This window comes from Pleurodeles waltl, chromosome 3_1 (assembly GCF_031143425.1).
Source record: "Pleurodeles waltl isolate 20211129_DDA chromosome 3_1, aPleWal1.hap1.20221129, whole genome shotgun sequence".
Classification (NCBI taxonomy): domain Eukaryota; kingdom Metazoa; phylum Chordata; class Amphibia; order Caudata; family Salamandridae; genus Pleurodeles; species Pleurodeles waltl.
The window spans coordinates 1167485567-1167512945 of record NC_090440.1 but is presented as its reverse complement, the minus strand read 5'-3'; positions in this window follow the sequence as shown (position 1 = coordinate 1167512945).

Genomic DNA, 27379 nt, shown 5'->3' with positions numbered 1-27379 from the left:
GTGTCTGTTCAGCTTGGTGTGGTGATGATGCTGGTAGTGGATGATGATGTAGTGCAATCAGGTGTGAGTATAGACGGAATTGGGAGGGAGGTGGAGGAAGAAGAGGAGGAGGGGGAGACTGTGGAAATAATGGATGTTGGTGTGTCTGCATCTGGATGGTTTTTGTGTGAGTGCCTACAGGATGAAGTGTGGTGCTTGTGTTTTTATTTACCACTCGTGTGTTGTCTTGTGTGCATGCTCGTCTGGCTGTGTGCTTGGGATGGGTTGGTGTTGAGGAGAATGGGACTGGGAAGAGGAATTTGGAGGGGGCAGGGAAGAAGCAGGGACAATGGCTGCCATCAGCGAGGAGGCCAGAGCCTGGATCGATTGTTGGGCTGCCAATCCCGTGTGAATACCCTCCAGGAATGCATTAGTCGGTTGCATCTGGGCTGCCAGCCCCTGGATGACAGTCACAATGGTTGACTCCCCTACAGAGATGAATCTCAGGAGGTCAAAACGACTCCTCAGGGCTCACTGGGGCAGGTCCTGAGGTGCCTGGGGTGAAGGACACGCCCACCTTCCTGGGTGAGCGGGCACGGGCAACTCGCTGAGGGGCTGCTGTGAGGTTGGTGCAGGTACTGGGGGTGGTGGATGTACCTGTAGCTGGGGTGGTCACAAAAGTGTCCGCCACCACCAGGGAGCTTCCATCGGAGGAGGTATCTGTGTCAGAACTGTCCCCTCCAGTCTCCACTGTGGTGCTCCCCCCGCCCTCCGTCCCACTGGTGCCCTCAGTGTCAGTGGACCCTGCCTCCTGGGTCCTGTGGGATGCAGCTCCCTTCGTCGATGGTGCCTCTGCTCCTCCACCAGTTGATGCTAATGCACACAAGGACAGGATGACAAAACAAAAGGGGGGGGACAAAGGATACACTGGGTCAAGGGCTGCACCAACACCACCGTTGGCATACACAGCACCCTCACACACACAGGGAACAGGCCTACTCAATATGCCATAGCACTAGCAGAGAAATAGCTTGCCACTAAGGCATGAGGAGGGGCACACACCGCCAAATGCAGCACACCTGGGACCCACACAGCCTTGACCAGTAGTGGATGCCTACAAGCTAGGTAGCAGGATTATCCCTTCAGAACCCTAGCCACCAGGAGACCTGCACTGCAATGTCAGGCCTGGCCTAGGGGCACCCAGTGACACACATCCCCCACCCGGATACCACCCTGCCATGCGTAAGTTGTAATGATGGGTACTGTACTCACCCCATTATGGCTGCTGTGATGCCCTGAAGCACCTATCCACCTCTGGATGGGCCACCGCCAGTATGTGGGCCATCAGGGGGGTCAGGTTTTGGCGGGGACCCCTCCTCGGTGGGAGGCATGGGCCACTGCCATCTTCCGTGCCCAGCTTCTCAGGTCCTCCCATCGTTTGTGACAGTGGGTGCTCTGCCTGCCTTAGAACCCCAGGGTCTACACCTCCTTGGCGATGGCATGCCATATACCCTTCTTTTAATGGGCGCTGTCCTGCAGAGGCAACACACACAGGAAAATTGAACTAGACAAACAGTCCTGCCTGTTACACTTATGGCCCACCATACCCCTTCACATCACCATTTACACACACATGGCCCAGCACACAACCTATACGCCACCCAGAGGACATCCACCCACCCCCCTTACATGAGGCCTTCACACACACCACTCCATGCATTCCTGCCACATGCATCGTGCCCATGGTGTACTCACCTGTTGGTCTGGAGGCCCATACAGCAGTCCGTACTGGGGTAGGACCCCACCCACTAGTCTCTCCAACTCCTCCAAAGTGAAGGCGGGGGCCCTTTCCCCAGTCACATGGGCCATGGTAGGATCCAGACCCAGGTCACAGCAGCACATGCAGTGTAGGTCCTCTCCTGTGGAAGATCAGGTAACAAGTGAGGGATCAGATAGCAAATGGTGGTCACGTCATTGGCAGTGCGTACCGTCACCGCCGGCGTAGATCACCATTGGCCACTGTAACCCATAGGGCCCAATGTTACCCAATGAGGAATTGCACAGTCGTTCCCAACCGCCTCCTGCCACCCACAATGGCGCACAATGAAGCTGAATTACCTCACTTTCACTTGTCCCTCCACGCAGGACAGGAGGAAACCATTTCGGGGGGGGGGGCAGGCCCTGGAAAATAGCTGCATCACTGGTGAAATTAGGATATACTGGACAAATCACACTGACCCATTACAAGTTAACAGCATGCAAAGTTCTGTTGTGGCTCAATTGTTCAGTTTGTGACCGGCTCCTCACTCTTTTGCCCCATAGATTCCTACAGCTGAGGATGAATAGGAGATGGAGACATACTCCCGTGTACAGACCCCTGGTGGACTTGACAACACTGGAGGACAGACACATAATACTCACCTATAGACTTGACAGGGCCACAATCACAGAGCCGTGTGCCCATCTCAAGCCTGACCTGATATCTGCTATCTGTTACCCCACTGGGATCCCCCCTATTGTGTAAGTTCTATCAATGCTCCAATGCTCCATTTCCTGGCAATTGGTTCTTTCCAAGTGACAGTGGGCTTGGCAGCAGGAATATCACAGCCAATGCTCTCAATAGTGCTGACAAGATTGTTGTCTGCCCTGATTAAACACATGTGCAGCTACTTTGTATTACCCCAGGTTGAAGATCTGGCAACAATGAAAGCCGAGTTCTATGCAATGGGACATATCCCCAACTTAATTGGGGCGATTAATGGAACACATATTGCATTTGTACCCCCGTCAGAATGAGCAGGTGTTTAGAAATCGGAAGAGTTTCTACTCTATGAATGTACAGATGGTGTGCTTGGTGGAACAGTACACCTCCCACGTCAATGCTAAGTATCCTGGGTCAGTGCATGATGCCTTTGTCCTGAGGAATAGCAGCATCCCAAATGTGATGGGCCAACTACAGAGGCACAGGGTGTGGCTAATAGGTGAGCCCTGGCTCCCACACGGTGAATGTTGGTGTATGGGTATGGTGTGGGCCATATGGGATAGTGTGTGACTAAATGTTGTCCCTCAATAATTGCAGGTGACTCTGGTTACCCAATCCTATCATGGATGCTGACCCCTCTGAGGAATGCCAGGACAAGGGCAGAAGAACGTTATAATGAGGCACATGGGTGAACCAGAAGGATCATTGAGAGAACCTTTGGCCTCCTGAAGGCCAGGTTCCGGTGCCTCCATCTGACAGGTGGATCCCTATTCTACTCACCCAAGAAGGTCTGCCAGATAGTGGTGGCATGCTGCATGTTGCATAACCTGACCCACAGACGCCATGTCCCATTCCATCAGGAAGAGGAGGCTGGAGATGCCCGTGTGCCAGCAGTGGACCCTGTGGATAGTGAGGATGAGGAGGCAGAGGATGAGGACAAACGGACATCAGTGATTAGACAATTCTTCCAATGACCCACAGGTAGGACAGTGTAACTTCACATTTCAATTAAATTTGTTTGAATTTCTGTGGCACTGGCATGTTGACATTTCCCACTTCTATGCCCACTTACTGTTCCCTCTGGCAATTCATTTTGCATATGTTGGTGACTCTCGAATATACTCCTGGTTTGATCACTGCAGCCAGATACAGGTCATTAATCTATGCTCATTTTCTGAACAGTTCAATTGCAATGTTTGTATACATAATTGAAAATCATGACATACCCCAAACTTCTTTTTTTCCGAAGGATATTTATTGAAGTGCTAAAACATTCAGGGGCAAGTGCAAGGGGTATGGGGTAATGATGGAGGAAAGTCCAGGGTATTGTTCCAGTCTGTTTGTAGCACAGATGCATTGTCCAGGGGGGCATAGGAAGAGGATCAATGCAGTTCAAGGTGGACAGGGAGACTGAGTGGGACACAAGGGTCACAATCAGGAGAGTCTCATTTCCTGGCGGGGGTCTTGGCAAGTGTCTCTGGCTTCTGTCTGGATCACAGGGAACGTTTGCAGGGTGGTTCTCCTTCTGCAGGGGAAGGGGTGCAGGTGGCCTGTGAGTCCTGTGGCAGGGCCTCCTGGCCACTAGCGGCAGCGGAGGTGGAAGGCTGTTCGGATGTCTGGCTATTGGCAGATGCCCGCTGTTGTGTGACTGCCTCCCTGATAATGTTGGCCATGTCTGCCAGCACCCCTGCTATGGAGATCAGGGTGTTGGTGATGGCCTGCAAGTCCTCCCTGATCCCCTGGTACTGTCCCTCCTGCAGACAACTGTTCTCCTGCAGATTGTCCAGGATCTGGCCTATTGTGTCCTGGGGATGTTGATAGGCTCCCAGGATCTCTGCAAGTGCCTCCTGGACAGTCGGTTCCCTGGGCCTGTCCTCCCCCTGGCGCACAGCAGTCCTCCCAGTTTCCCTGTTGGCCTGTGCCTCTGTCCCCTGAACCATGTGCCCACTGCCACTGACCCCAGGTCCCTGATTGCCTTGAGTTCGAAGTGTGGCCTGGGGTCCCTGTAGAGGTGGGCACACTGCTGATTGACATGTCCTGGGGACAGAGGTGTGGGTACACTGGGTGGGTGCTGTGGTGGTGTTTCCTGATGGGGAGGCTCTGTGGTGGTGTGTGACTGGGCCTGGGTAACCAACTATCCAGAGGTTCCTGATGGGCCAGGTTGGTCATCCAGATCCTGAAGACCAGAGTTGCTGTTATCACTGTGGGCCTCTTCTGTTGGGGAACTGGATATTGTTGGCACCTCCTCTCCGCTGACAGTGGCTTGGATACCTGTTGGGATTTAAATGATGTGTTATGGTTTCTGTTTCTGACATTTTGTGCTTCTGTGGCTTGCCCTCTTTGGTTGTATTTGCCCTGGCAGCTTTCACTTGTGTATGTTGGTGTTTGGTGAGATTGTAGTTCTCTATGGTCTGCATGCTTTAGTGATGAGTGTCCATGCAGGGCTGTGAGGGGTGCCCATGCATTGGTAGAGCATGCAGGGCTTGGCATTGGGATGAGTGAGATGTTATGATGGGGTGTGTGGGATGGAGTGGAGTGATGGGTGTGAAGGTGGGGGTATGTGGTGGCATGCAGGTAGGAGGGGTTAGTAGTAGTAGAGAGTTGACTTACCAGAATCCAGTCCTCCTCCTATCCAACCAGGCCCTCAGGATGCAGGATTGCCAAGACCTGCTCCTCCTTGTAGATATGGAGCACAGGGTAGCGCCACTGGAGTGTCACGCAAACTGACGCTCCAGTGGCACTAGGGGCTCATAAATATGCCCCTTTATACTTTCGAGTACTTAAATTACCATGAACTGCAACAACCAGAATGCTCTTGAGAGAAATGGTGCAGATGTGCAAGCAGTGTGTTCCTTCCCCTTCAATTTTTTTGTTTTCTCAGAACTATTCTTGAGGTGCTGGGCCAGATGCAGATTTCTACATGTACTACATTTTTGTGGCTCTTACGACCTTAAAAGCAAACTCCACTTTGGGTGGCGGCTGAACCAGCCAAGATGTCGGACGCGTAATCACACGGCTCCGACAGGGCCTGCTATACGATCCTGATGAACAGCTGTAAGGAAATGCCTCCTTGGCATGGTTACCCCCTGACTTTTTGCCTTTGCTGATGCTAAGTTTTGATTTGAAAGTGGGCTGAGGCCTGCTAACCAGGCCCCAGCACCAGTGTTCTTTCCCTAACCTGTACTTTTGGTTCCACAATTGGCACACCCTGGCATCCAGGTAAGTCCCTTGTAACTGGTACCCCTGGTACCAAGGGCCCTGATGCCAGGGAAGGTCTCTAAGGGCTGCAGCATATCTTATGCCACCCTGCGGACCCCTCACTCAACACAGACACACTGCTTGTCAGCTTGTGTGTGCTAGTGGGGATAAAAAGATTAAGTCGACATGGCACTCCCCTCAGGGTGCCATGCCAACCTCACACTGCCTACAGGTATAGATAAGTCACCCCTCTAGCAGGCCTTACAGCCCTAAGGCAGGGTGCACTATAACATAGGTGAGGACATAAGTGCATGAGCACTATGCCCCTACAGTGTCTAAGCAAAACCTTAGACATTGTAAGTGCAGGGTAGCCATAAGAGTATATGGTCTGGGAGTCTGTCATGCACGAACTCCACAGCACCATAACGGCTACACTGAAAACTGTGAAGTTTGGTATCAACCTTCTCAGCACAATAAATGCACACTGATGCCAGTGTACATTTTATTATAACATACACCCCAGAGGGCACCTTAGAGGTGCCCCCTGAAACCTTAACCGACTATCCGTATAGGCTGACTAGTTTTAGCAGCCTGCCACACACCAGACATGTTGCTGGCCACATGGGGAGAGTGCCTTTGTCACTCTGTGGCTAGTAACAAAGCCTGTACTGGGTGGAGATGCTTATCACCTCCCCCTGCAGGAACAGTAACACCTGGCGGTGAGCCTCAAAGGCTCACCCCCTTTGTTACAGCACCCCAGGGCATTTCAGATAGTGGAGTTGCCCGCCCCCTCCGGCCACGGCCCCACTTTTGGCGGCAAGGCCGGAGGAGATAATGAGAAAAACAAGGAGGAGCACTGGCCAGTCAGGACAGCCCCTAAGGCATCCTGAGCTGAGGTGGCTCTGACTTTTAGAAATCCTCCATCTTGCAGATGGAGGATTCTCCCAATAGGGATAGGAATGTGCCCCCCTCCCCTCAGGGAGGAGGCACAAAGAGGGTGTAGCCACCCTCAGGGCTGGTAGCCATTGGCTACTAACCCCCCAGACCTAAACACACCCCTCAATTCAGTATTTAGGGGCTCCCCAGAACCTAGGAACTCAGATTCCTGCAACCTAAGAAGAAGAGGACTGCTGGGCTGAAAAACCCTGCAGAGAAGACGGAGACACCAACTGCTTTGGCCCCAGCTCTACCGGGCTGTCTCCCCACTTCTAAAGACACTGCTCCAGCGACACTTTCCCCAGGGACCAGCGACCTCTGAAGCCTCAGAGGACTGCCCTGCATCTAGAAGGACCAAGAACTCCCGAGGACAGCGGCTCTGTTCACCAAAGACTGAAACTTTGCAACAAAGAAGCAACTTTGAAACAACAAGCGTTTCCCGCCGGAAGCGTGAGACTTGGCACTCTGCACCCGACGCCCCCGGCTCGACTTGTGTAGAACAATCACTTCAGGGAGGACTCCCCGGCGACTGCGAGACCGTGAGTAGCCAGAGTTGACCCCCCTGAGCCCCCACAGCGACGCCTGCAGAGGGAATCCCGAGGCTCCCCCTGACCGCGACTGCCTGCTTCAAAGACCCGAGACCTGGTAAAGGCACTGCATCCGCAGCCCCCAGGACCTGAAGGATCCGACCTCCAGTTCAGGAGCGACCCCCAGGTGGCCCTCTCCCTTGCCCCGGTGGTGGCTACCCCGAGGAGCCCCCCCCTTGCCTGCCTGCATCGCTGAAGAGACCCCCTGGTCTCCCATTGATTTCAATTGAAAACCCGACGCTTGTTTGCACACTGCACACTGCACCCGGCCGCCCTTGTGCCGCTGAGGGTGTACTTTCTATGTGGACTTGTGTCCCCCCCGGTGCCCTACAAAACCCCCCTGGTCTGCCCTCCGAAGACACGGGTACTTACCTGCTGGCAGACTGGAACCGGGGCACCCCCTTCTCCATTGAAGCCTATGCGTTTTGGGCACCACTTTGACCTCTGCACCTGACCGGTCCTGAGCTGCTGGTGTGGTAACTTTGGGGTTGCTCTGAACCCCCAACGGTGGGCTACCTTGGACCCAAACTTGAACCCCGTAGGTGGTTTACTTACCTGCAAAAACTAACAAACTCTTACTCCCCCCAGGAACTGTTGAAAATTGCACTGTGTCTAGTTTTAAAATATGTGTGATTTATGTGAAAACTGTATATGCTATTTTGCTAATTCAAAGTTCCTAAAGTACCTACCTGCAATACCTTTCATTTGAAGTATTACATGTAAATCTTGAACCTGTGGTTCTTAAAATAAACTAAGAAAATATATTTTTCTATACAAAAACCTATTGGCCTGGAATTGTCTCTGAGTGTGTGTTCCTCATTTATTGGTTGTGTATGTACAACAAATGCTTAACACTACTCCTTTGATAGGCCTACTGCTCGACCACACTACCACAAAATAGAGCATTAGAATTATCTCTTTTTGCCACTATCTTACCTCTAAGGGGAACCCTTGGACTCTGTGCATACTATTCCTTACTTTGAAATAGTGCATACAGAGCCAACTTCCTACATTGGTGGATCAGCGGTGGGGTACAAGACTTTGCATTTGCTGGACTACTCAGCCAATACCTGATCACACAACTAAATTCCAAAAATTGTCATTAGAAACTGATTTTTGAAATTTGAGCTATTTTTCTAAATTTTTTAAAGTCCTGCTAGGGCCTTGTGTTAGTCCCTGTTAGCATTTCTTTTAGAGTTTAAAAGTTTTGTAAAGGTTTGAATCAAGTTCTAGTGATAGTTTTAGATTCTTAAAAAGCATTCCAACTTTTAGAAACATAGGTGGTCATTATGACCCTGGCGGTATTACAACCGCAGGGCCAAAACGACGGGAACACCGCCAACAGGCTGGCGGTGCCTCCCGGCGTATTATGACCGCGGCGGTTGCGCTGCGGTCAGCGCTGCCCAGGGGATTACGACTCCCTGGCCGCCAGCCTTTTTCTGGCGGTCTGAACCGCCAGGAAAAGGCTGGCGGTACGGGGAGTCGTGGGGCCCCCTGACAGGGCCCCATGCGGCTTTTCACTGTCTGCTGTGCAGACAGTGAAAAGTGCGACAGGTGCAACTGTACCCATCGCACGGCCGCAACACCGCCTGCTCCATTTGGAGCCGGCTCCTATGTTGCGGCCGTGATCCCCGCTGGGCCGGCGGGCGGAAACCAGGTTTCCGCCCGCCGGCCCAGCGGGGATCTCCAAATCGCTGCGGCGGGAGTGCGGCTGCATTGGCGGCTGCATGGCGGTCAGATCTTGCTGGGCGGTCGTAATGACCCCCATAATGTCTAATGCAGAAGAGAATGTGATGGAACTCGACCTCACCCCTTACCTCCATCTTAGGATGAGGGAGTTAAGGTCTCTCTGCAAATTAAAAAATATTAAAGCTGCTTTAAACCCTACCAAACTACAGCTCCAGGAGCTGTTGGCAGAGTTTGCCAAAGACAACCCCTCTGAGGATGACCTCCCAGAGGAGGAAGCTAGTGATGTGGAGGAGGATTCCCCTCCTCCAGTCCTAGTTAGGGAGAACAGGGTCCCTCAAACCCTGACTCCAACTATAGTAGTCAGAGATGCTGTTTCCCTCACAGGAGGGTCCAGTACCTCTGGAATCACTGAGGATAGCCTCAGTGAAGGTGACCTCCTGCTAGCCAGGATGGCCAAAACATTGGCTTTAGAGAGACAGCTCCTAGCCATAGAAAGTGAAAGACAAGAGATGGGCTTAGGTCCCATCAATGGTGGCAGCAACATAAATAGGGTCAGAGATTCTCCTGACATGTTGAAAATCCCTAAAGGGATTGTAACTAAATATGAAGATGGTGATGACATCACCAAATGGTTCACAGCTTTTGAGAGGGCTTTTGCAACCAGAAAAGTAAACAGATCTCACTGGGGTGCTCTCCTTTGGGAAATGTTCACTGGAAAGTGTAGGGATAGACTCCTCACACTCTCTGGAAAAGATGCAGAATCCTATGACCTCATGAAGGCTACCCTGATTGAGGGCTTTGGATTCTCCACTGAGGAGTATAGAATTAGGTTCAGGGGGGCTCAAAAATCCTCGAGCCAGACCTGGGTTGATTTTGTTGACTACTCAGTGAAAACACTGGATGGTTGGATTCAAGGCAGTGGTGTAAATGATTATGATGGGCTGTACAATTTATTTGTGAAAGAACACCTGTTGAGTAATTGTTCAAATGATAAACTGCATCAGCATCTGGTAGACCTAGGACCAATTTCTCCCCAAGAATTGGGAAAGAAGGCGGACCATTGGGTCAAGACTAGGGTGACCAAGACTTCCACAAGGGGTGACCAAAAGAAAGGGGCACAAAGCCTCCCCAGGGGAAGCGTTTCTCCAGACATGTTGAAAATCCCTAAAGGGATTGTAACTAAATATGAAGATGGTGATGACATCACCAAATGGTTCACAGCTTTTGAGAGGGCTTGTGCAACCAGAAAAGTAAACAGATCTCACTGGGGTGCTCTCCTTTGGGAAATGTTCACTGGAAAGTGTAGGGATAGACTCCTCACACTCTCTGGAAAAGATGCAGAATCCTATGACCTCATGAAGGCTACCCTGATTGAGGGCTTTGGATTCTCCACTGAGGAGTATAGAATTAGGTTCAGGGGGGCTCAAAAATCCTCGAGCCAGACCTGGTTTGATTTTGTTGACTACTCAGTGAAAACACTGGATGGTTGGATTCAAGGCAGTGGTGTAAATGATTATGATGGGCTGTACAATTTATTTGTGAAAGAACACCTGTTGAGTAATTGTTCAAATGATAAACTGCATCAGCATCTGGTAGACCTAGGACCAATTTCTCCCCAAGAATTGGGAAAGAAGGCGGACCATTGGGTCAAGACTAGGGTGACCAAGACTTCCACAAGGGGTGACCAAAAGAAAGTGGCACAAAGCCTCCCCAGGGGAAGAGTGTTGAGACATCCAAAGGGAAAAATAGTAAAGAGTCTTCTACAGGCCCCCAGAAACCTGCTCAGGAGGGTGGGCCCAGAGCCTCTTCACAATCCAATTTTGGGTACAAGGGTAAAAACTTTGATCCCAAAAAGGCCTGGTGTTGTAGCTGTAATCAGCCTGGACACCAAACTGGAGACAAGGCCTGTCCCAAGAAAGGTTCCACTTCAAACTCTACTCCAGCTAACACTGGAATGGCCAGTCTCCAAGTGGGATCAACAGTGTGCCCAGAGCAAATCAGGTGTCACACTGAAGCTACATTAGTCTCTGTGGGTGGGGTGGATTTAGCCACACTGGCTGCCTGGCCCCCTAACATGCAAAAATACAGGCAGCAGCTCTTAATTAATGGGACAAGTGTAGAAGGCCTGAGGGACACAGGTGCCAGTGTCACCATGGTGACAGAGAAACTGGTTTCCCCTGGTCAATACCTGGCTGGGCAAACTTATCCAGTCACCAACGCTGACAATCAGACTAAAGTACATCCCATGGCTATGGTAACTTTAGAGTGGGGAGGGGTCAATGGCCTGAAACAGGTGGTGGTCTCCTCAAATATCCTTGTAGACTGTTTGCTTGGAAATGACCTGGAGTCCTCAGCATGGGCTGAGGTAGAACTGAAAACCCATGCATCCATGCTGGGTATCCCTGAACTGGTGTGTGTCAAGACAAGGGCACAGTGCAAGGCTCAGGGTGAAAAAGTGGTGTTGGAGCCTGGAAAAAGGGCCCCACCCACCAAGAGAAAAGGAAAGAAGACTGGGGAACCAGCTTCCACACAACAAGAAAAAGAGAACCTCTCTTCCCAGGAAGAAGTTGTGCCCTCTGAGGGAACTGAGCCTCTGGAGTTAGAACCTTATCAGGTTGAGCTCCTAGGCCCAGGGCGACCCTCAAGGGAGCAGTTGTGTAAGGGGCAAGAAACTTGTCCTGCTCTTGAAGGCCTTAAGCAGCAAGCTGCTGAAGAGTCCAATGGAAAGAAAACTGGAACACATAGGGTCTATTGGGAAGATGGACTCCTTTACACTGAGGCAAGAGATCCCAAACCTTGTTCCACTAGGAGAGTGGTAGTGCCTCAGGTGTTTACGGAGTTCATTCTGACCTTAGCCCATGATATTCCTCTTGCTGGGCATTTGGGACAGACCAAGACGTGGGAGAGACTAGTCAACCACTTCTATTGGCCCAACATGTCCCAGAAGGTCAAGGAGTTTTGTGTCTCCTGTGCCACCTGTCAAGCCAGTGGTAAGACAGGTGGACACCCAAAGGCCCCCGTCATTCCACTTCCAGTGGTGGGGGTCCCCTTTGAAAGAGTGGGTGTGGACATAGTGGGTCCACTTGAACCTCCCACAGCCTCAGGGAACCAATACATACTAGTAGTAGTGGATCATGCTACTAGATACCCTGAAGCAATTCCCCTTAGGTCGACTACTGCCCCTGCAGTAGCCAAAGCACTCATTGGTATTTTTACCAGAGTGGGTATTCCTCAGGAGGTGGTGTCTGACAGGGGTACCAACTTTAAGTCAGCATACCTGAAGCACATGTGGAATGAGTGTGGGGTGACTTACAAATTCACCACACCATACCATCCACAAACCAATGGTCTTGTTGAAAGATTTAATAAGACATTGAAAGGCATGATCATGGGGCTCCCTGAAAAACTCAAAAGGAGATGGGATGTCCTCTTGCCATGTCTGCTTTTCGCTTACAGAGAGGTGCCTCAGAAGGGAGTAGGGTTTTCCCCCTTTGAACTTCTGTTTGGCCATCCTGTAAGGGGACCACTAGCTCTTGTGAAAGAAGGCTGGAAGAGACCTCTTCATGAGCCTAAACAAGATATAGTGGACTATGTACTAGGCCTACGTTCCAGGATGGCAGAGTACATGGATAAGGTAAGCAAAAACCTTGAGGCCAGCCAACAGCTCTAGAAGTTTTGGTATGACCAAAAGGCTGCTATGGTTGAATTTCAACCAGGGCAGAAAGTCTGGGTTTTGGAGCCTGTGGCTCCCAGGGCACTTCAGGACAGATGGAGTGGCCCTTACCCAGTGCTAGAAAAGAAGAGTCAGGTCACCTACCTGGTGGACCTAGGCACAAGCAGGACCCCCAAGAGGGTGATCCATGTGAACCGCCTCAAGCTCTTCCATGACAGGGCTGATGTGAATCTGTTAATGGTAACAGATGAGGACCAGAAAGCTGAGAGTGAACCTCTCCCTGATCTCCTCTCAACAGACCCTAAAGATGGCACAGTTGATGGAGTGATCTATTCAGACAGCCTCTCTGGCCAACAGCAATCTGACTGTAGGAAGATCCTGCAACAGTTTGCTGAACTCTTTTCCCTAACCCCTGGTCAGACACACTTGTGTACCCATGATGTGGACACAGGAGACAGCATGCCTGTCAAAAACAAAATATTCAGACAGTCTGACCAAGTTAAGGAAAGCATCAAGGTGGAAGTCCACAAGATGCTGGAATTGGGAGTTATTGAGCACTCTGACAGCCCCTGGGCTAGCCCAGTGGTCTTAGTCCCCAAACCTCACACCAAAGATGGAAAGAGAGAGATGAGGTTTTGTGTGGACTACAGAGGACTTAATTCTGTCACCAAGACAGAGGCCCATCCCATGCCAAGAGCAGATGAACTCATTGACAAACTAAGTGCTGCCAAATTCTTAAGAACCTTTGACTTAACAGCAGGGCACTGACAAATCAAAATGGCACCAGGAGCAAAACAAAAGACAGCATTCTCCACACCTGATGGGCATTATCAGTTTACTGTTATGCCCTTTGGTTTAAAGAATGCCCCTGCCATTTTCCAAAGGTTGGTGAATCAAGTCCTTGCTGGCTTGGAGTCCTTTAGTGCAGCTTATCTTGACAATATTGCTGTCTTTAGCTCCAGCTGGCAGGATCACCTGGTCCACCTGAAGAAGGTTTTGAAGGCTCTGCAGGCAGCAGGCCTCCCTATCAAGGCATCCAAATGTCAGATAGGGCAGGGAACTGTGGTTTACTTCGGACACCTGGTAGGTGGAGGCCAAGTTCAGCCACTCCAGCCTAAGTTCCAGACTATTCTGGACTGGGCAGATCCAAAAACCCAGACTCAAGTCAGGGCATTCCTTGGCTTGACTGGGAACTACAGGAGGTTTGTGAAGGGATATGGATCCATAGTGACAGCCCTCACAGAACTTACCTCCAAGAAACTGCCCAAGAAGGTAAACTGGACTGTAGAATGCCAACAGGCCTTTGACACCCTGAAACAAGCAATGTGCACAGCACCAATTCCCAAAGCTCCAGATTACACCAAGCAGTTCATTGTGCAGACAGATCCCTCTGAACTTGGGATAGGGGCAGTTTTGTCCCAAACAAATGATGATGGCCTTGACCAGCCTGTTGCTTTCATTAGGAGGAGGTTACTCCTCAGGGAGCAGCGTTGGAGTGCCATTGAGAGGGAGGCCTTTGCTGTGGTTTGGTCCCTGAAGAAAATGAGACCATACCTCTTTGGTACTCACTTTGTAGTTCAGACTGACCACAGACCTCTCAGATGGCTGATGCAAATGAAAGATGAAAATTCAAAACTGTTGAGGTGGTCCATCTCCTTACAGGGAATGGACTTTATAGTGGAACACAGACCTGGGACTGCCCATGCCAATGCAGATGGCCTTTCCAGGTTCTTCCACTTAGAAAATGAAGACTCTCTTGGGAAAGGTTAGTCTCATCCTCTTTCGTTTGGGGGGGGGGGGTTGTGTAAGAAATGCCTCCTTGGCATGGTTACCCCTTGACTTTTTGCCTTTGCTGATGCTAAGTTTTGATTTGAAAGTGTGCTGAGGCCTGCTAACCAGGCCCCAGCACCAGTGTTCTTTCCCTAACCTGTACTTTTGTTTCCACAATTGGCACACCCTGGCATCCAGGTAAGTCCCTTGTAACTGGTACCCCTGGTACTAAGGGAAGGTCTCTAAGGGCTGCAGCATATCTTATGCCACCCTGGGGACCCCTCACTCAGCACAGACACACTGCTTGTCAGCTTGTGTGTGCTAGTGGGGATAAAAAAACTAAGTAGACATGGCAGTCCCCTCAGGGTGCCATGCCAACCTCACACTGCCTACAGGTATAGATAAGTCACCCCTCTAGCAGGCCTTACAGCCCTAAGGCAGGGTGCACTATACTATGGGTGAGGACATAAGTGCATGAGCACTATGCCCCTACAGTGTCTAAGCAAAACCTTAGACATTGTAAGTGCAGGGTAGCCATAAGAGTATATGGTCTGGGAGTCTGTCATGCACGAACTCCACAGCACCATAATGGCTACACTGAAAACTGTGAAGTTTGGTATCAGCACAATAAATGCACACTGATGCCAGTGTACATGTTATTGTAACATACACCCCAGAGGGCACCTTAGAGGTGCCCCCTGAAACCTTAACCGACTATCCGTATAGGCTGACTAGTTTTAGCAGCCTGCCACACACCAGACATGTTGCTGGCCACATGGGGAGAGTGCCTTTGTCACTCTGTGGCTAGTAACAAAGCCCTTTACTGGGTGGAGATGCTTATCACCTCCCCCTGCAGGAACAGTAACACCTGGCCGTGAGCCTCAAAGGCTCACCCCCTTTGTTACAGCACCCCAGGGCATTCCAGCTAGTGGAGTTGCCCGCCCCCTCCGGCCACGGACCCACTTTTGGCGGCAAGGCCGGAGGAGATAATGAGAAAAACAAGGAGGAGTCACTGGCCAGTCAGGACAGCCCCTAAGGCATCCTGAGCTGAGGTGACTCTGACTTTTAGAAATCCTCCATCTTGCAGATGGAGGATTCCCCCAATAGGGATAGGAATGCGCCCCCCTCCCCTCAGGGAGGAGGCACAAAGAGGGTGTAGCCACCCTCAGGGCTAGTAGCCATTGGCTACTAACCCCCAGACCTAAACACACCCCTAAATTCAGTATTTAGGGGCTCCCCAGAACCTAGGAACTCAGGGCCATATTTATACTTTTTGACGCACAACTGCGCCAACGCAGTTGTGCGTCAAAAAAGTTAACGCCGGCTCATGCGGGCGCCTTATTTATGGAATGACGTTAGCCGGCGTAGCTGACTGGTGTGCGTCAAAAAAAATGACCCACACCAGGCAGCGCCGGCGTAGGGGAAAATGGAGCTTGAGCGTCAAAAAATGGGGCAAGTCAGGGCTGAGGCAAAATATTGGCCTCAACCCGATTTGCGCCATTTTTTTTACTCCCAACCCCCATTGAAATGACTCCTGTCTTAGCACAGACAGGAGTCATGCCCCCTTGCCCAATGGCCATGCCCAGGGGACTTATGTCCCCTGGGCATGGTCATTGGGCATAGTGGCATGTAGGGGGGCACAAATCAGGCCCCCCATGCCACAAATAAAAAAAATAATAATAACTTACCTGAACTTCCCCTAAGTTCCCTGGGATGGGTCCCTCCATCCTTGGGCGTCCTCCTGGGGTGGGCAAGGGTGGCAGGGGGTGTCCCTGGGGGCATGGGAGGGCACCTCTGGGCTCCTTCCGAGCCAACAGGTCCCTTAACGCTTGCCCTGACCAGGCGTTAAAAAAAGACGCTAAAGCGGCTGGACGTCATTTTTATTGACGCGCCCACTCCTGTGCGCCATTTTTGCACGGGAGTTTAAATAAGGCACACATGCCTTGGAGTCATTTTTTAGACGGGAACGCCTACCTTGCATATCATTAACGCAAGGTAGGTGTTCACGCTAAAAAATGACGCAAACTCCAAGATCTTTGGCGCTAGACGGGTCTAACGCCAAAGTATAAATATGGAGTTAGCTTTGCGTCGGATTTGCGTAAAAAAAAACGACGCAATTCCGGCGCAAACAGAGTATAAATATGCCCCTCAGATTCCTGCAACCTAAGAAGAAGAGGACTGCTGAGCTGGAAAACCCTGCAGAGAAGACGGAGACACCAACTGCTTTGGCCCCAGCTCTACCGGCCTGTCTCCCCACTTCTAAAGACACTGCTCCAGCGACGCTTTCCCCAGGGACCAGCGACCTCTGAAGCCTCAGAGGACTGCCCTGCATCTAGAAGGACCAAGAACTTCAGAGGACAGCGGCGCTGTTCACCAAAGACTGAAACTTTGCAACAAAGAAGCAACTTTGAAACAACACTCGTTTCCCGCCTGAAGCGTGAGACTTGGCACTCTGCACCTGACGCCCCCGGCTCGACTTGTGGAGAACAATCACTTCAGGGAGGACTCCCCGGTGACTGCGAGACCGTGAGTAGCCAGAGTTGACCCCCCTGACCCCCCACAGCGACGCCTGCAGAGGGAATCCCGAGGCTCCCCCTGACCGCGACTGCCTGCTTCAAAAACCCGACACCTGGTAAAGGCACTGCATCCGCAGCCTCCAGGACCTGAAGGATCCGACCTCCAGTGCAGGAGCGACCCCCCAGGTGGCCCTCTCCCTTGCCCCGGTGGTGGCTACCCCGAGGAGCCCCCCCCTTGCCTGCCTGCATCGCTGAAGAGACCCCCTGGTCTCACATTGATTTCAATTGAAAACACGACGCTTGTTTGCACACTGCACCCGGCCGCCCCGTGCCGCTGAGGGTGTACTTTCTGTGTGGACTTGTGTCCCCCCCGGTGCCCTACAAAACCCCCCTGGTCTGCCCTCCGAAGACGCGGTTACTTACCTGCTGGAAGACTGGAACCGGGGCACCCCCTTCTCCATTGAAGCCTATGTGTTTTGGGCACCACTTTGACCTCTGCACCTGACCGGCCCTGAGCTGCTGGTGTGGTAACTTTGGGGTTGCTCTGAACCCCCAACGGTGGGATACCTTGGACCCAAACTTGAACCCCGTAGGTGGTTTACTTACCTGCAAAAACTAACAAACTCTTACTCCCCCCAGGAACTGTTGAAAATTGCACTGTCTAGTTTTAAAATAGCTATATGTGATTTATGTGAAAACTGTATATGCTATTTTGCTAATTCAAAGTTCCTAAAGTACCTACCTGCAATACCTTTCATTTGAAGTATTACATGTAAATCTTGAACCTGTGGTTCTTAAAATAAACTAAGAAAATATATTTTTCTGTACAAAAACCTATTGGCCTGGAATTGTCTCTGAGTGTGTGTTCCTCATTTATTGCTTGTGTATGTACAACAAATGCTTAACACTACTCCTTTGATAAGCCTACTGCTCTACCACACTACCACAAAATAGAGCATTAGAATTATCTATTTTTGCCACTATCTTACCTCTAAGGGGAACCCTTGGACTCTGTGCATACTATTCCTTACTTTGAAATAGTGCAGACAGAGCCGACTTCCTACAACAGCCCTCCCGGGGACCCAGCAGGACAATCCACCCAGATCGGGAGAGCCTGACCTGGCGCGGGGCGGCGGAGCTGGAATTTGTCCTCCCGGGGCCCTCCTGGGTGATGGAGGAGGAACGGCCTTGGCACGCGCTGGAGCTCGGCTTTGAAGCCACGGGCTCTAGGTGGACGGCACAGCCGGCGAGGAAGGTTAGGAGCTGCGGGCTGCAACGGCCCCTGGTAGACATCGGTGGGACCCGAGCCGCGCCAGAGGGACGCCTGGGGTCTTCTCCTGGCCCAACGTCGGTGGAACTGCCCCGCCACCCTGGGGATCGAGGGGGCGGCGTCCGGAACCCCGGGCCCCGAGCACGCCGAGTAGGTGGGCGGAGGCCGGGGAGCAGGGCCCAGGACGTTGGGCTCTGCGAACACCCGGAGCTGGAGGAGAGATTTTCCGGCCCCTGTGAGGAGGCAGCGGGGACCCCTTGGGGAACCACAAGGTGCTTCCTGGAGTGAGGGGATCTGCTGCTGGGCCCTGCTCGCCTTCCCGGGGGATTGGACCTGCTGAAGCCAGGTGGTTGATGTGGCCGAAGCTGGTGGGGGTAGCAGCCACCTCTGGAGCTGAGGAGAGGTGGGCGGACTCATGCTGGGCATTCGAAAGACACCCCAGGACACCGGCCCCCCACGAGGACTTATGGCACACTGCGGCATCGCCGCACTCACGGAACGGAAAGGGAGCTGGCAGCTGACCCCCAAAAAACGACCTGCACTGGCATTCTGAGAGGGCAGAGAGCACACCCACTTGTTGGGCACCAGTGGGGGGAATACCGATCGGACAAGGGAACGGTTGCTGCGACGTAAGCAGGTCCCATTGGAGTGCGCCACGAACGTAGCCGTCGAGAACCAAGATGGCCGCGGAGGGGGCCCACTCCAAAGGGGCACTTAAACTACAGAGTAGCGCTCCGCAGATGCCATTCGGGAACCGAAATAAAGCCAATATGACAATCCTCAAAGCCCCAACCGAATGCGGCGGGGAACACACCGGAGACCTCAATCACCCAACAGTGCAAACTACACTTGATAAAATACTAGGGCCCGTATTTATACTTTTTGACGCTAAACTGCGCTAACGCAGTTTAGCGTCAAAATGTTTAGCGCCGGCTAATGCCATTCTGAAGCGCCATGCGGGCGCCGTATTTATTGAATGGCGTTAGCCGGCACTAGCAGACCGGCGCTGCCTGGTGTGCGTGGAAAAAAACCACGTACACCAGGCAGCGCCGGCGTTGGGGAAAATGGCGTTAGGGCGTCTTAAATTGGGGCACGTCAGGTTGAGGCAAAAAAATCGCCTCCACCCGATTTGCGCCATTTTTAACGACGCCCAGACGCCATTTACATGACTCCTGTCTTAGTATAGACAGGAGTCATGCCCCCTTGCCCAATGGCCATGCCCAGGGGACTTATGTCCCCTGGGCATGGTCATTGGGCATTGTGGCATGTAGGGGGGCACAAATCAGGCCCCCCTATGCCAAAAAAATATATTAAAAAAAAAAAAATTATACTTACCTGAACTTACCTGAATGTCCCTGGGATGGGTCCCTCCATCCTTGGGTGTCCTCCTGGGGTGGGCAAGGGTGGCGGGGGGGTCCCTGGGGGCATGGGAGGGCAGCTGTGGGTTCATTTTGAGCCCACAGGTCCCTTAACGCCTGCCCTGACCCAGGCGTTAAAAAGAGGCGCAAATGCGGGGTTTTTTGCCCCGCCCACTCCCGGGCGTGATTTTTGCCCGGGAGTATAAATACGACGCATTTGCGTCGCAGTCATTTTTTTAGACGGGAACGCCTACCTTGCATCTCATTAACGCAAGGAAGGCGTTCACGCAAAAAAATCACGCTCATTCCTCATACTTTGGCGCTAGACGCGTCTAACTCCAAAGTATAAATATGGCGTTAGTTTTGCGCCGAATTTGCGTCAAATAAAACGACGCAAATTTGGCGCAAACGGAGTATAAATATGCCCCTAGGTGCCATTGAGGATACCAAAACAACCTTGAAACCCGATATCAAGCAGGTGGCAGTGGAGATGGGCCTTCTGAGAGCGGACCACCAAAAGTTGATGGACAGAGTGCGGGTGGCAGAAACTACCCTGACGGAACTTGCTCCGAAACACAAGGATCTGGCAGCCTCGGTAATCGACTTAACCGACGAGTCCTGCATCTAGAGTGACGGGCAGAAGATGCAGAAGGGAGAAGTCGCAGGAACAACTTGCGGGTAGTAGGCCTACCGGAAGGAGTGGAAGGAACAAACATGGCGGAGTTTCTAGAAGAGTGGCTGCGAACAGTGGCAGCACTAAAGAGCCTGACCCCATTTTTCTCCCTGGAACGTGCACACCGGGTGCCCTCGAGGCCCTTAGAGCCGGGAAGACCACCCCGGTGGTGGTAGCCAAGCAACTGCACTACAAAGACAGAGATGTTCTTATCCAGCGTGCCAGAGAGGCCGGACCCTTCAGGGTGGTGAATGGGGAGGTGACGCTGTTCCCGGACTTCACACTGAAAGTTCAAACCAGACGGGCTTCCTTCCTGACAGTGAAGAGAGCACTTAGGGAAGAGTGCATCCAGTACTCGCTCCTCTTCCCGGTCAAGCTGAGGGTGATTGTCAATGACCAAACTTTGTTTTTCCTGAAACCCAATGAGGCATGGGAATGGCTAGAGACGCATGGAATAGGAGAAGGGCGTTGAGGTGGTAGCGACCAGACGGAACCTCTGTGGGGGACAGAGGAGACAGCGGAACAGACGCTGCACACGAGGCGAACCCACCGGGCCCAGAAGGATCTTGCTAAAAGAGCGGCCATGGAGGCGGCGGCTTCCATCAGTAAGGAGATGTCCTCACAGGAGGGTAGTGGAGGAGAATCAGACCCAGCCTCTGTGTCCTTGATGGGGGGCTCGGGCTGCTCTGCATCTGCTCCGAGGGTGACCCCCCAAACGGCAGACGAACTAGGTTGAATGAATCCATAATCCGGACCAGAGGTGAGGAGCACAGTGCAAACTGCGGGCCTTGACGGGCATGGACCTAACACCCCCCACAGGTGTCTCGGCCACTCAGCTATAGATGGCAAGACCCACACCTAACTTGTTGACTAAGTTGCACTGTTGCACTCTTTCATGGGTCACCTTCAGTTGGCGAGGCACCCTGGGGACTGGGAGTTGGGAGTTACAGTTTTATGTTTTTGATGTTGATGTCGCAGTCGGGAACCACATATAAACAGGAAATGCAGGCAGGGGGCCGGTCTCGGGGTCTGGCCGGGCGGGGGGTGCATGACAGATTACAATATACTAACATGGAATATAAGGGGCATGGGGTAACCCGCTAAACGACATAGAGTGTCCTACCTAAAAAGACGGGGTATGCACGTGGCCCTACTACAGGAAACGCACATCGTAGAGACCGAGATTGAAAAATTAAGACGAAGATGGAGAGGGCAGATATTTGCCACCAAATATTCGGCTCACACTAGGGGAGCCCTGGTGTGGGTTAGAGAGGGAGTCCCCTTTGAAGCTACCTTAACGGACATTGACCAAGAGGGCAGGTTTGTAACAGTGAAGTGGAAGCTGCATGGAGCTCCGATAGCCGTAACTATTGTATATGCCCCTAACCAAGACCAGATCCCCTTCATGCAGCGCCTCTGGAGTCATATCACTCTCCAACAAGGGAAGGAGCTATTGATTGGGGGAGACTTTAATAGTATAATGGACATTGACCTTGATCGTTCCACCCCCCGCTGGCGGGAGCAGTAACACACAAAATAGCTAAGAATTTAAGGAATTGGGTGAGGGCCTGGGAGCTGGTGGATATCTGGTGCAATCAACACCCTGGGGAAACGGACTACTCATATTACTCCTGCCTTCACCGGGTCCACACCAGGATAGACAGGATAGTATGCTCGACCTCAATAGCGCAGGAAATGACACACTCGTAATATTTAGAGCGCACCCTCTCTAATCATAGCCCCCGCACGCTTACATGGAAGGCGATCAACGATAGACCCCCCCATACTAATATGGAGACTGTCCCCAGCAGCGCTGGAAGACCAGGCGTACAGAGAAGCACTTCGCTCTCACCTGGCGAGCCATATCGCTATTAATAAGGGATCCGTGTCGGCTAGACATGTGGAGTGGGAGGCACTTAAGGTAGCGACTAGGGGTTATTGCCTGGGTCAGACAGCCGGAATCAGACACACATTGGAGCGGGAATTGAATAAGTTAGAGAAGATTATACATGAAGGAGAGAGAAGGGGAAGCAGAGAGGCAACTGAACACGACAGGTACAAGGAAGCAAAGAAGACCCACTCACAGGTCGAGGAGCAATTGAGATGCCATAGTACGCAGGGACACTGGACTTCGGTGCTGGTGGAGGAGGGCAGATCGGGCAAGATGTTAGCTTGGCTGGTGAGACCGAGAGGAGGGGGGACACCCATTGTAGGAGTCCGGGATATGAAGAGGGAGCACAGAAGTATACCGGGTGCCATAAATGATGCTTTTAGAGAGTATTACACTTTCCTATACAGGAGCCCAGAGCAGCACCCGAGACAGAATCATTGGACACCTATATGCACCCACTGCCCCTGAATAGACTGGAACATGCGGAGGAGGACAAGCTGGGGGACCAGCGACTCTCGGGGAAGTACAGGAGGCCATCGCGCAGTTAGCATCGGGGAAGTCCCCGGGTACAGACAGGCTCCCGATGGACTTCTATAAGAGGTATTCGGCCCTGCTGGCACCCCAGTTGGTGGAAATGTACACGGAGGCGTCCCAGCGAGGCCGACTGCAGGACTCAATGAGGGAGGCCCTGGTGGTCCCTCTCCCGAAGTCGGACTCAGGTGACGTGTCTGTGACCGACTTTCGCCCATTATCAATGTTGAACAATGACTTCAAAATTCTTAGCAAGCTTATGGCCAACCGACTGCTCCTACATATATCCAATTTGATCCATGAGGATCAAAACGGGTTTGTACCTGCCCACAATACATCGCTAAATCTTAGACGCCTTTTTGCCATCCTGCACATGCCACACGAAGAGAGGCCCCCTAGAGGGATGCTCTTCGCGATTGACTTTAAGAAGGCCTTTGACTCGGTCAGATGGGACTACCTGAGGAATGTTATGCGTCGGATGGGATTAGGGGAGGGATGGCTGAGATGGGTAGACCTATTATACGAAGCTCCACTAGCGAGAGTAAGGATGGGCAGGACGGTGTCGGAAAGTTATCCTGTATACAGGGGCACCAGGCAGGGGTGCCATTTATGCCCATTGTTATTTGCTTTAGCGATTGAGCCTCTGGCGGCCCGACTAAGGACGGAGGGAAGGGGCAGGGGAGTGGAGTGGAGTGGGGACAGGATGAACATATTATCTCCCTCTACGCCGATGACATCCTGATCTATCTAAGGGAGGGTGATTCGGGACTACTGTGGGCACTTGATAACCTGGACCACTTTGGAGGCTTGTCCGGCCTGTGCCTTAATAGGGGAAAGACCTTTGTATTTCCCTTGACAGCAGGAAGCCTGCGCCCTCCATCCTGCCCCGAGGACATGGTATGGGCATCACACACCTTTAAATATTTGGGTATACAGGTGTTCCACGATCTCAGGGACCTACGTGAAGGTAACGTAGGGATTGCTCCGTGCATCTGTGGGATTCTGGCAATCTCTCAAATTATCCATAATGGCCAGAGTATCATTATCCAAGATGATTATGCTGCCACGCCTCCTTTATTACTTTACCAACTTACTGGTATTACTCCCCCTGTCGTGGTTTAGGGTGCTGAACAGCCTCCTCAGGGACCTCATTTGGGATTGTGCCCGCAGACGCACGGCGCTTGCGATCATGTGTAGACCAACTAGTGCAGGGGGATTGGGAGTCCCGGATTTTGAACTTTATTATCTGGCATGTCAGCTACAGTGGAGCTCCAGATGGTGCTCCAGGGAGGGTAGCCTAGACAGGTACGTGGAAAACGGCTCAACAGATACAGAGTGGATCATAGCACAAATGATAGGTCAACGAGGGGAAGCGCAGGAAGGGAGTATTATGACGAAGGTAGCCCTGTCGTGCTGGAAGAGATGCTTGCGACGCGTGGGAACTGAACGCCCTTACTCTGCAGCACTGCCTTTATCAGTGATAACACAGGGTACCAAGGACGGCACCTTACTGGGTTCAGGCTGGGAGTCTGGGCCAAAGCTGGGGTAGAGAATATAGGGGACCTCTTCCGTGATTGGGTACTGAGGTATTTCACAGAAATGACTGATCAAAAGGGAATACCAGCTGGGCAATTTTTACTACATCATTACCTGTTACATCACATAAAGGTACATTGGGGCACAGTTAATGCATAACCTACCATACACCGGGTCCTGCATCTCCTGCTAACCTCCAGAATCGACCGGCACCAGGTGTCTGGGCTGTATAAGGCCCAAAGTGATGACACACTTGACCCACTGCAGACACTGAGGGAAAGATGGGAAAAGACACTAGGTAGAGGTATGTCAGAGGCAGAGTGGAGGAGGGTACTGGCATACCCGCGGGTGGTCTCACGAAATACAAGACTTCGATACATACAGTATAATAACACCCACAGAACATACCTCACCCCGCACCAGCTGAACCTTATATACGAGTGTGAAATCCGGGGGTGTCCCAGATGCAGAGAAGTGGACCTGCCCCTTCTGCGATACACCACATGTTGATAGTTATTTTAGTTTTAAAGCGTATGATTGGAATGGGAACAAGAGAACGATAACAAAACGCATGACACAGGAACTTGCGCAATCAATACGCAAATCGCACACAGAGACAAGACTACACAAATTCTAAGCATCAGATCCGAATGGAAACCCAACGAATAATATGTTAGAGACTAACATTGGAAACTGTTGCATCTTGTATAATTGCACGAATAAATGTAATCGTATACAATGAACGGAATTGATTATGTACACCAATAAAATTTTAATAAAAACTACTGAAACAAAAAAAGCAAACTCCACTTTGCAAAACTTTGCAACACCCACTTGCGTGTTTTTTACTGGTGCACATTTCTCTGCATTTGAAGAGGAAACATCTGCAGATGTACATTAATTTATACCTACCAGGAATTGTTTTCTGAAATTCTGGCAGGGGTAAATGAGGAACTTTCAGCTGTAAACGCATTTTTTGCAAATGAAAATACCTATGTGAATAAGGCTCAGTGATTTTGTGCGTGAGGACGCTGACACGTGTACATGAACTGGTAATAACACTACAATGTTTCAGATATATCCATGAATAAATCTCTTGGGGGCAACAATAAAACTTCAGCCCAGATCTTGCTGTTAATGAAAGAGATGTATCGGCCATTCTCCAGCCAGCGCTCGCTAGCAGCTGCAAACATCTGCATGTAATAGCTCCTTATTCTGTGAGGTTGCTGAGGTCCTCGTGCTCGAGGTGAGAGGGAGAGCTGCCGGCAGGTATTAGGCATCTGGACACGTTCCAGGGGCTTGGGGTGTGTGGCTCACAGAGCTGGACTAAGGGAAAACCACAGTTTTAATTCTGCACTGGGCCACACCCTACTTGTACTCCATCCGTTCCCACTTTTCCATCACCTCGATCTCTTCGCCTTTTGCATGCCTGTGGTTTCTCCAGGTGTTGGATTTAAGGCCTGCAAGCCCCTGGGAGCTGTAGATCTTTAAAACAGAGCAACATAATGAAAACAAAAGGAAAACAAAGGAATCGACTTTTGTCTATTATTCATGGAGATTCATATGCTTGCACCTTTTGGCTGGTGCGCAATGTACGATATCCTACGGCAGCCTGCGGCCCGTTGCCATCAAAAGGGAACGATTATTAGATGATAATAGAAGCATTATGCCTTCCGCATCTAGACCGCATTTGTGTTACCTTAGGTTACCAGCTTTTTGTGCAACACCCAGCTTCGTCTTGTGTGGCCACTTTGTGGGATGCCGGGAATGTCAATAGTTTCCAAGTTCTAGGACACCTTCATGCAAGACATGAACAAGTGATCAATGGTGTGGTCGGGTTGCTTGTACTATAAATATGATTTGCATATGGATGTTATTCTATGTAATTTGTTTGTGAGCGGTGAGTATGTTTTAGGCGTGTTCGATTGTTGCAGGGGCAGCTGGAGAGGAGGCCTGAAACTCATACTTAAGAGGGCAGCATATGTAGACATGTTAATTTCTTGTCATTTGATAAGCCTACAATGTAGGCATGGGAGTTTAAAAACTCGAACTGGCTCAAGTGTGATCCACAGTAAATTAGTCTTAGATGTAGTGGGTTAAAGTGCTGGGATTAAGTATGATTTTTAAGGTGGTGGTTTGCAGAGTGTGGTGCTGTTTGGTTGTTTGGGTTCTACATATACATTGACCTACAAAGATTAGTCTGTACTGAGTCATTTTAGGAGCGATATAGATTCCTTTTACATCTTGTAGTTTCTCCAGATTTTCGATGCCCTAAAGTATTGCATTCAAGAACCTTGGGCCACAGGTACAAAGATCCAGTTTTGTGACTCGCAAACTGTGAGTCTTAGAAACTTGCAATTTGCGAGTCGCAAAACCAGATGTTCAACAGTGTACTTTACACTGTTTGCGATTCCCAATGGGGTCGCAAATTACCTACCTCATGAATATTCATGAGGTAGGTCGCAATTTGCGACCCCATTGGGAATGGCCACCCTCACAGGGATTGTGGCCTGCTGGAGACAGCAGACCACCATGTTTGTGACTGCTTTTAAATAAAGCAGTTTAAAAAAAAAAATGCAGCCCACTTTCCTTAAAGGAAAACGAGATGCATTTCAAAAACAAAAATGAAAAGTTTTCTTTTCATTTTTTCAGAGCAGGCAGTGGTCCATGGGACCACTGCCTGCTCTGAAAAATATTTTCGCTGCCATTCACAAAGGGGAAGGGGTCCCTTGGGGACCCCTTCCCATTTGCGAATGGGTTAGCACCAGTTTGAAACTGGTTCTAACTGCGATTGCTTTGCGACCGCATTCACATTCACAAAAAATCATACATACCATTTGCATTCAGTATTAGACAGGGATGCCCTTGACATTCCCCTTCCTAATACCGAATCGCAAAACCCAAACTGCGATACAATAACAAGTTACTGAATCGCAGTTTGGGCTTTGTATATCCCAAAAAGCATTTTTCAAGTTGCAAAGGGGCCGATTCTGCAAATCGGCCCCTTTGCGACTTGAAAAATGCTTCGTATATCTGGCCCCTTATTCCTTGTGGTCCAGATAATCAACCACAACAAACGATAATTAGACTAATTCCAAGCATGTAATATCAGGAATTCAGGTGTTAACATGCCCTGCAATGCAGATGTTCAAAATTATAAATCCATTGGCATAATTGGGCGAAATAGAGTTTTTGTTTTTTTTCAATTCATACTGTTTGTGAAAATCTACTTTTTTGCAGTACAGTTATCCTGCAAAAATTAAAATTAGCTAAAAATCAGTATTCTGATT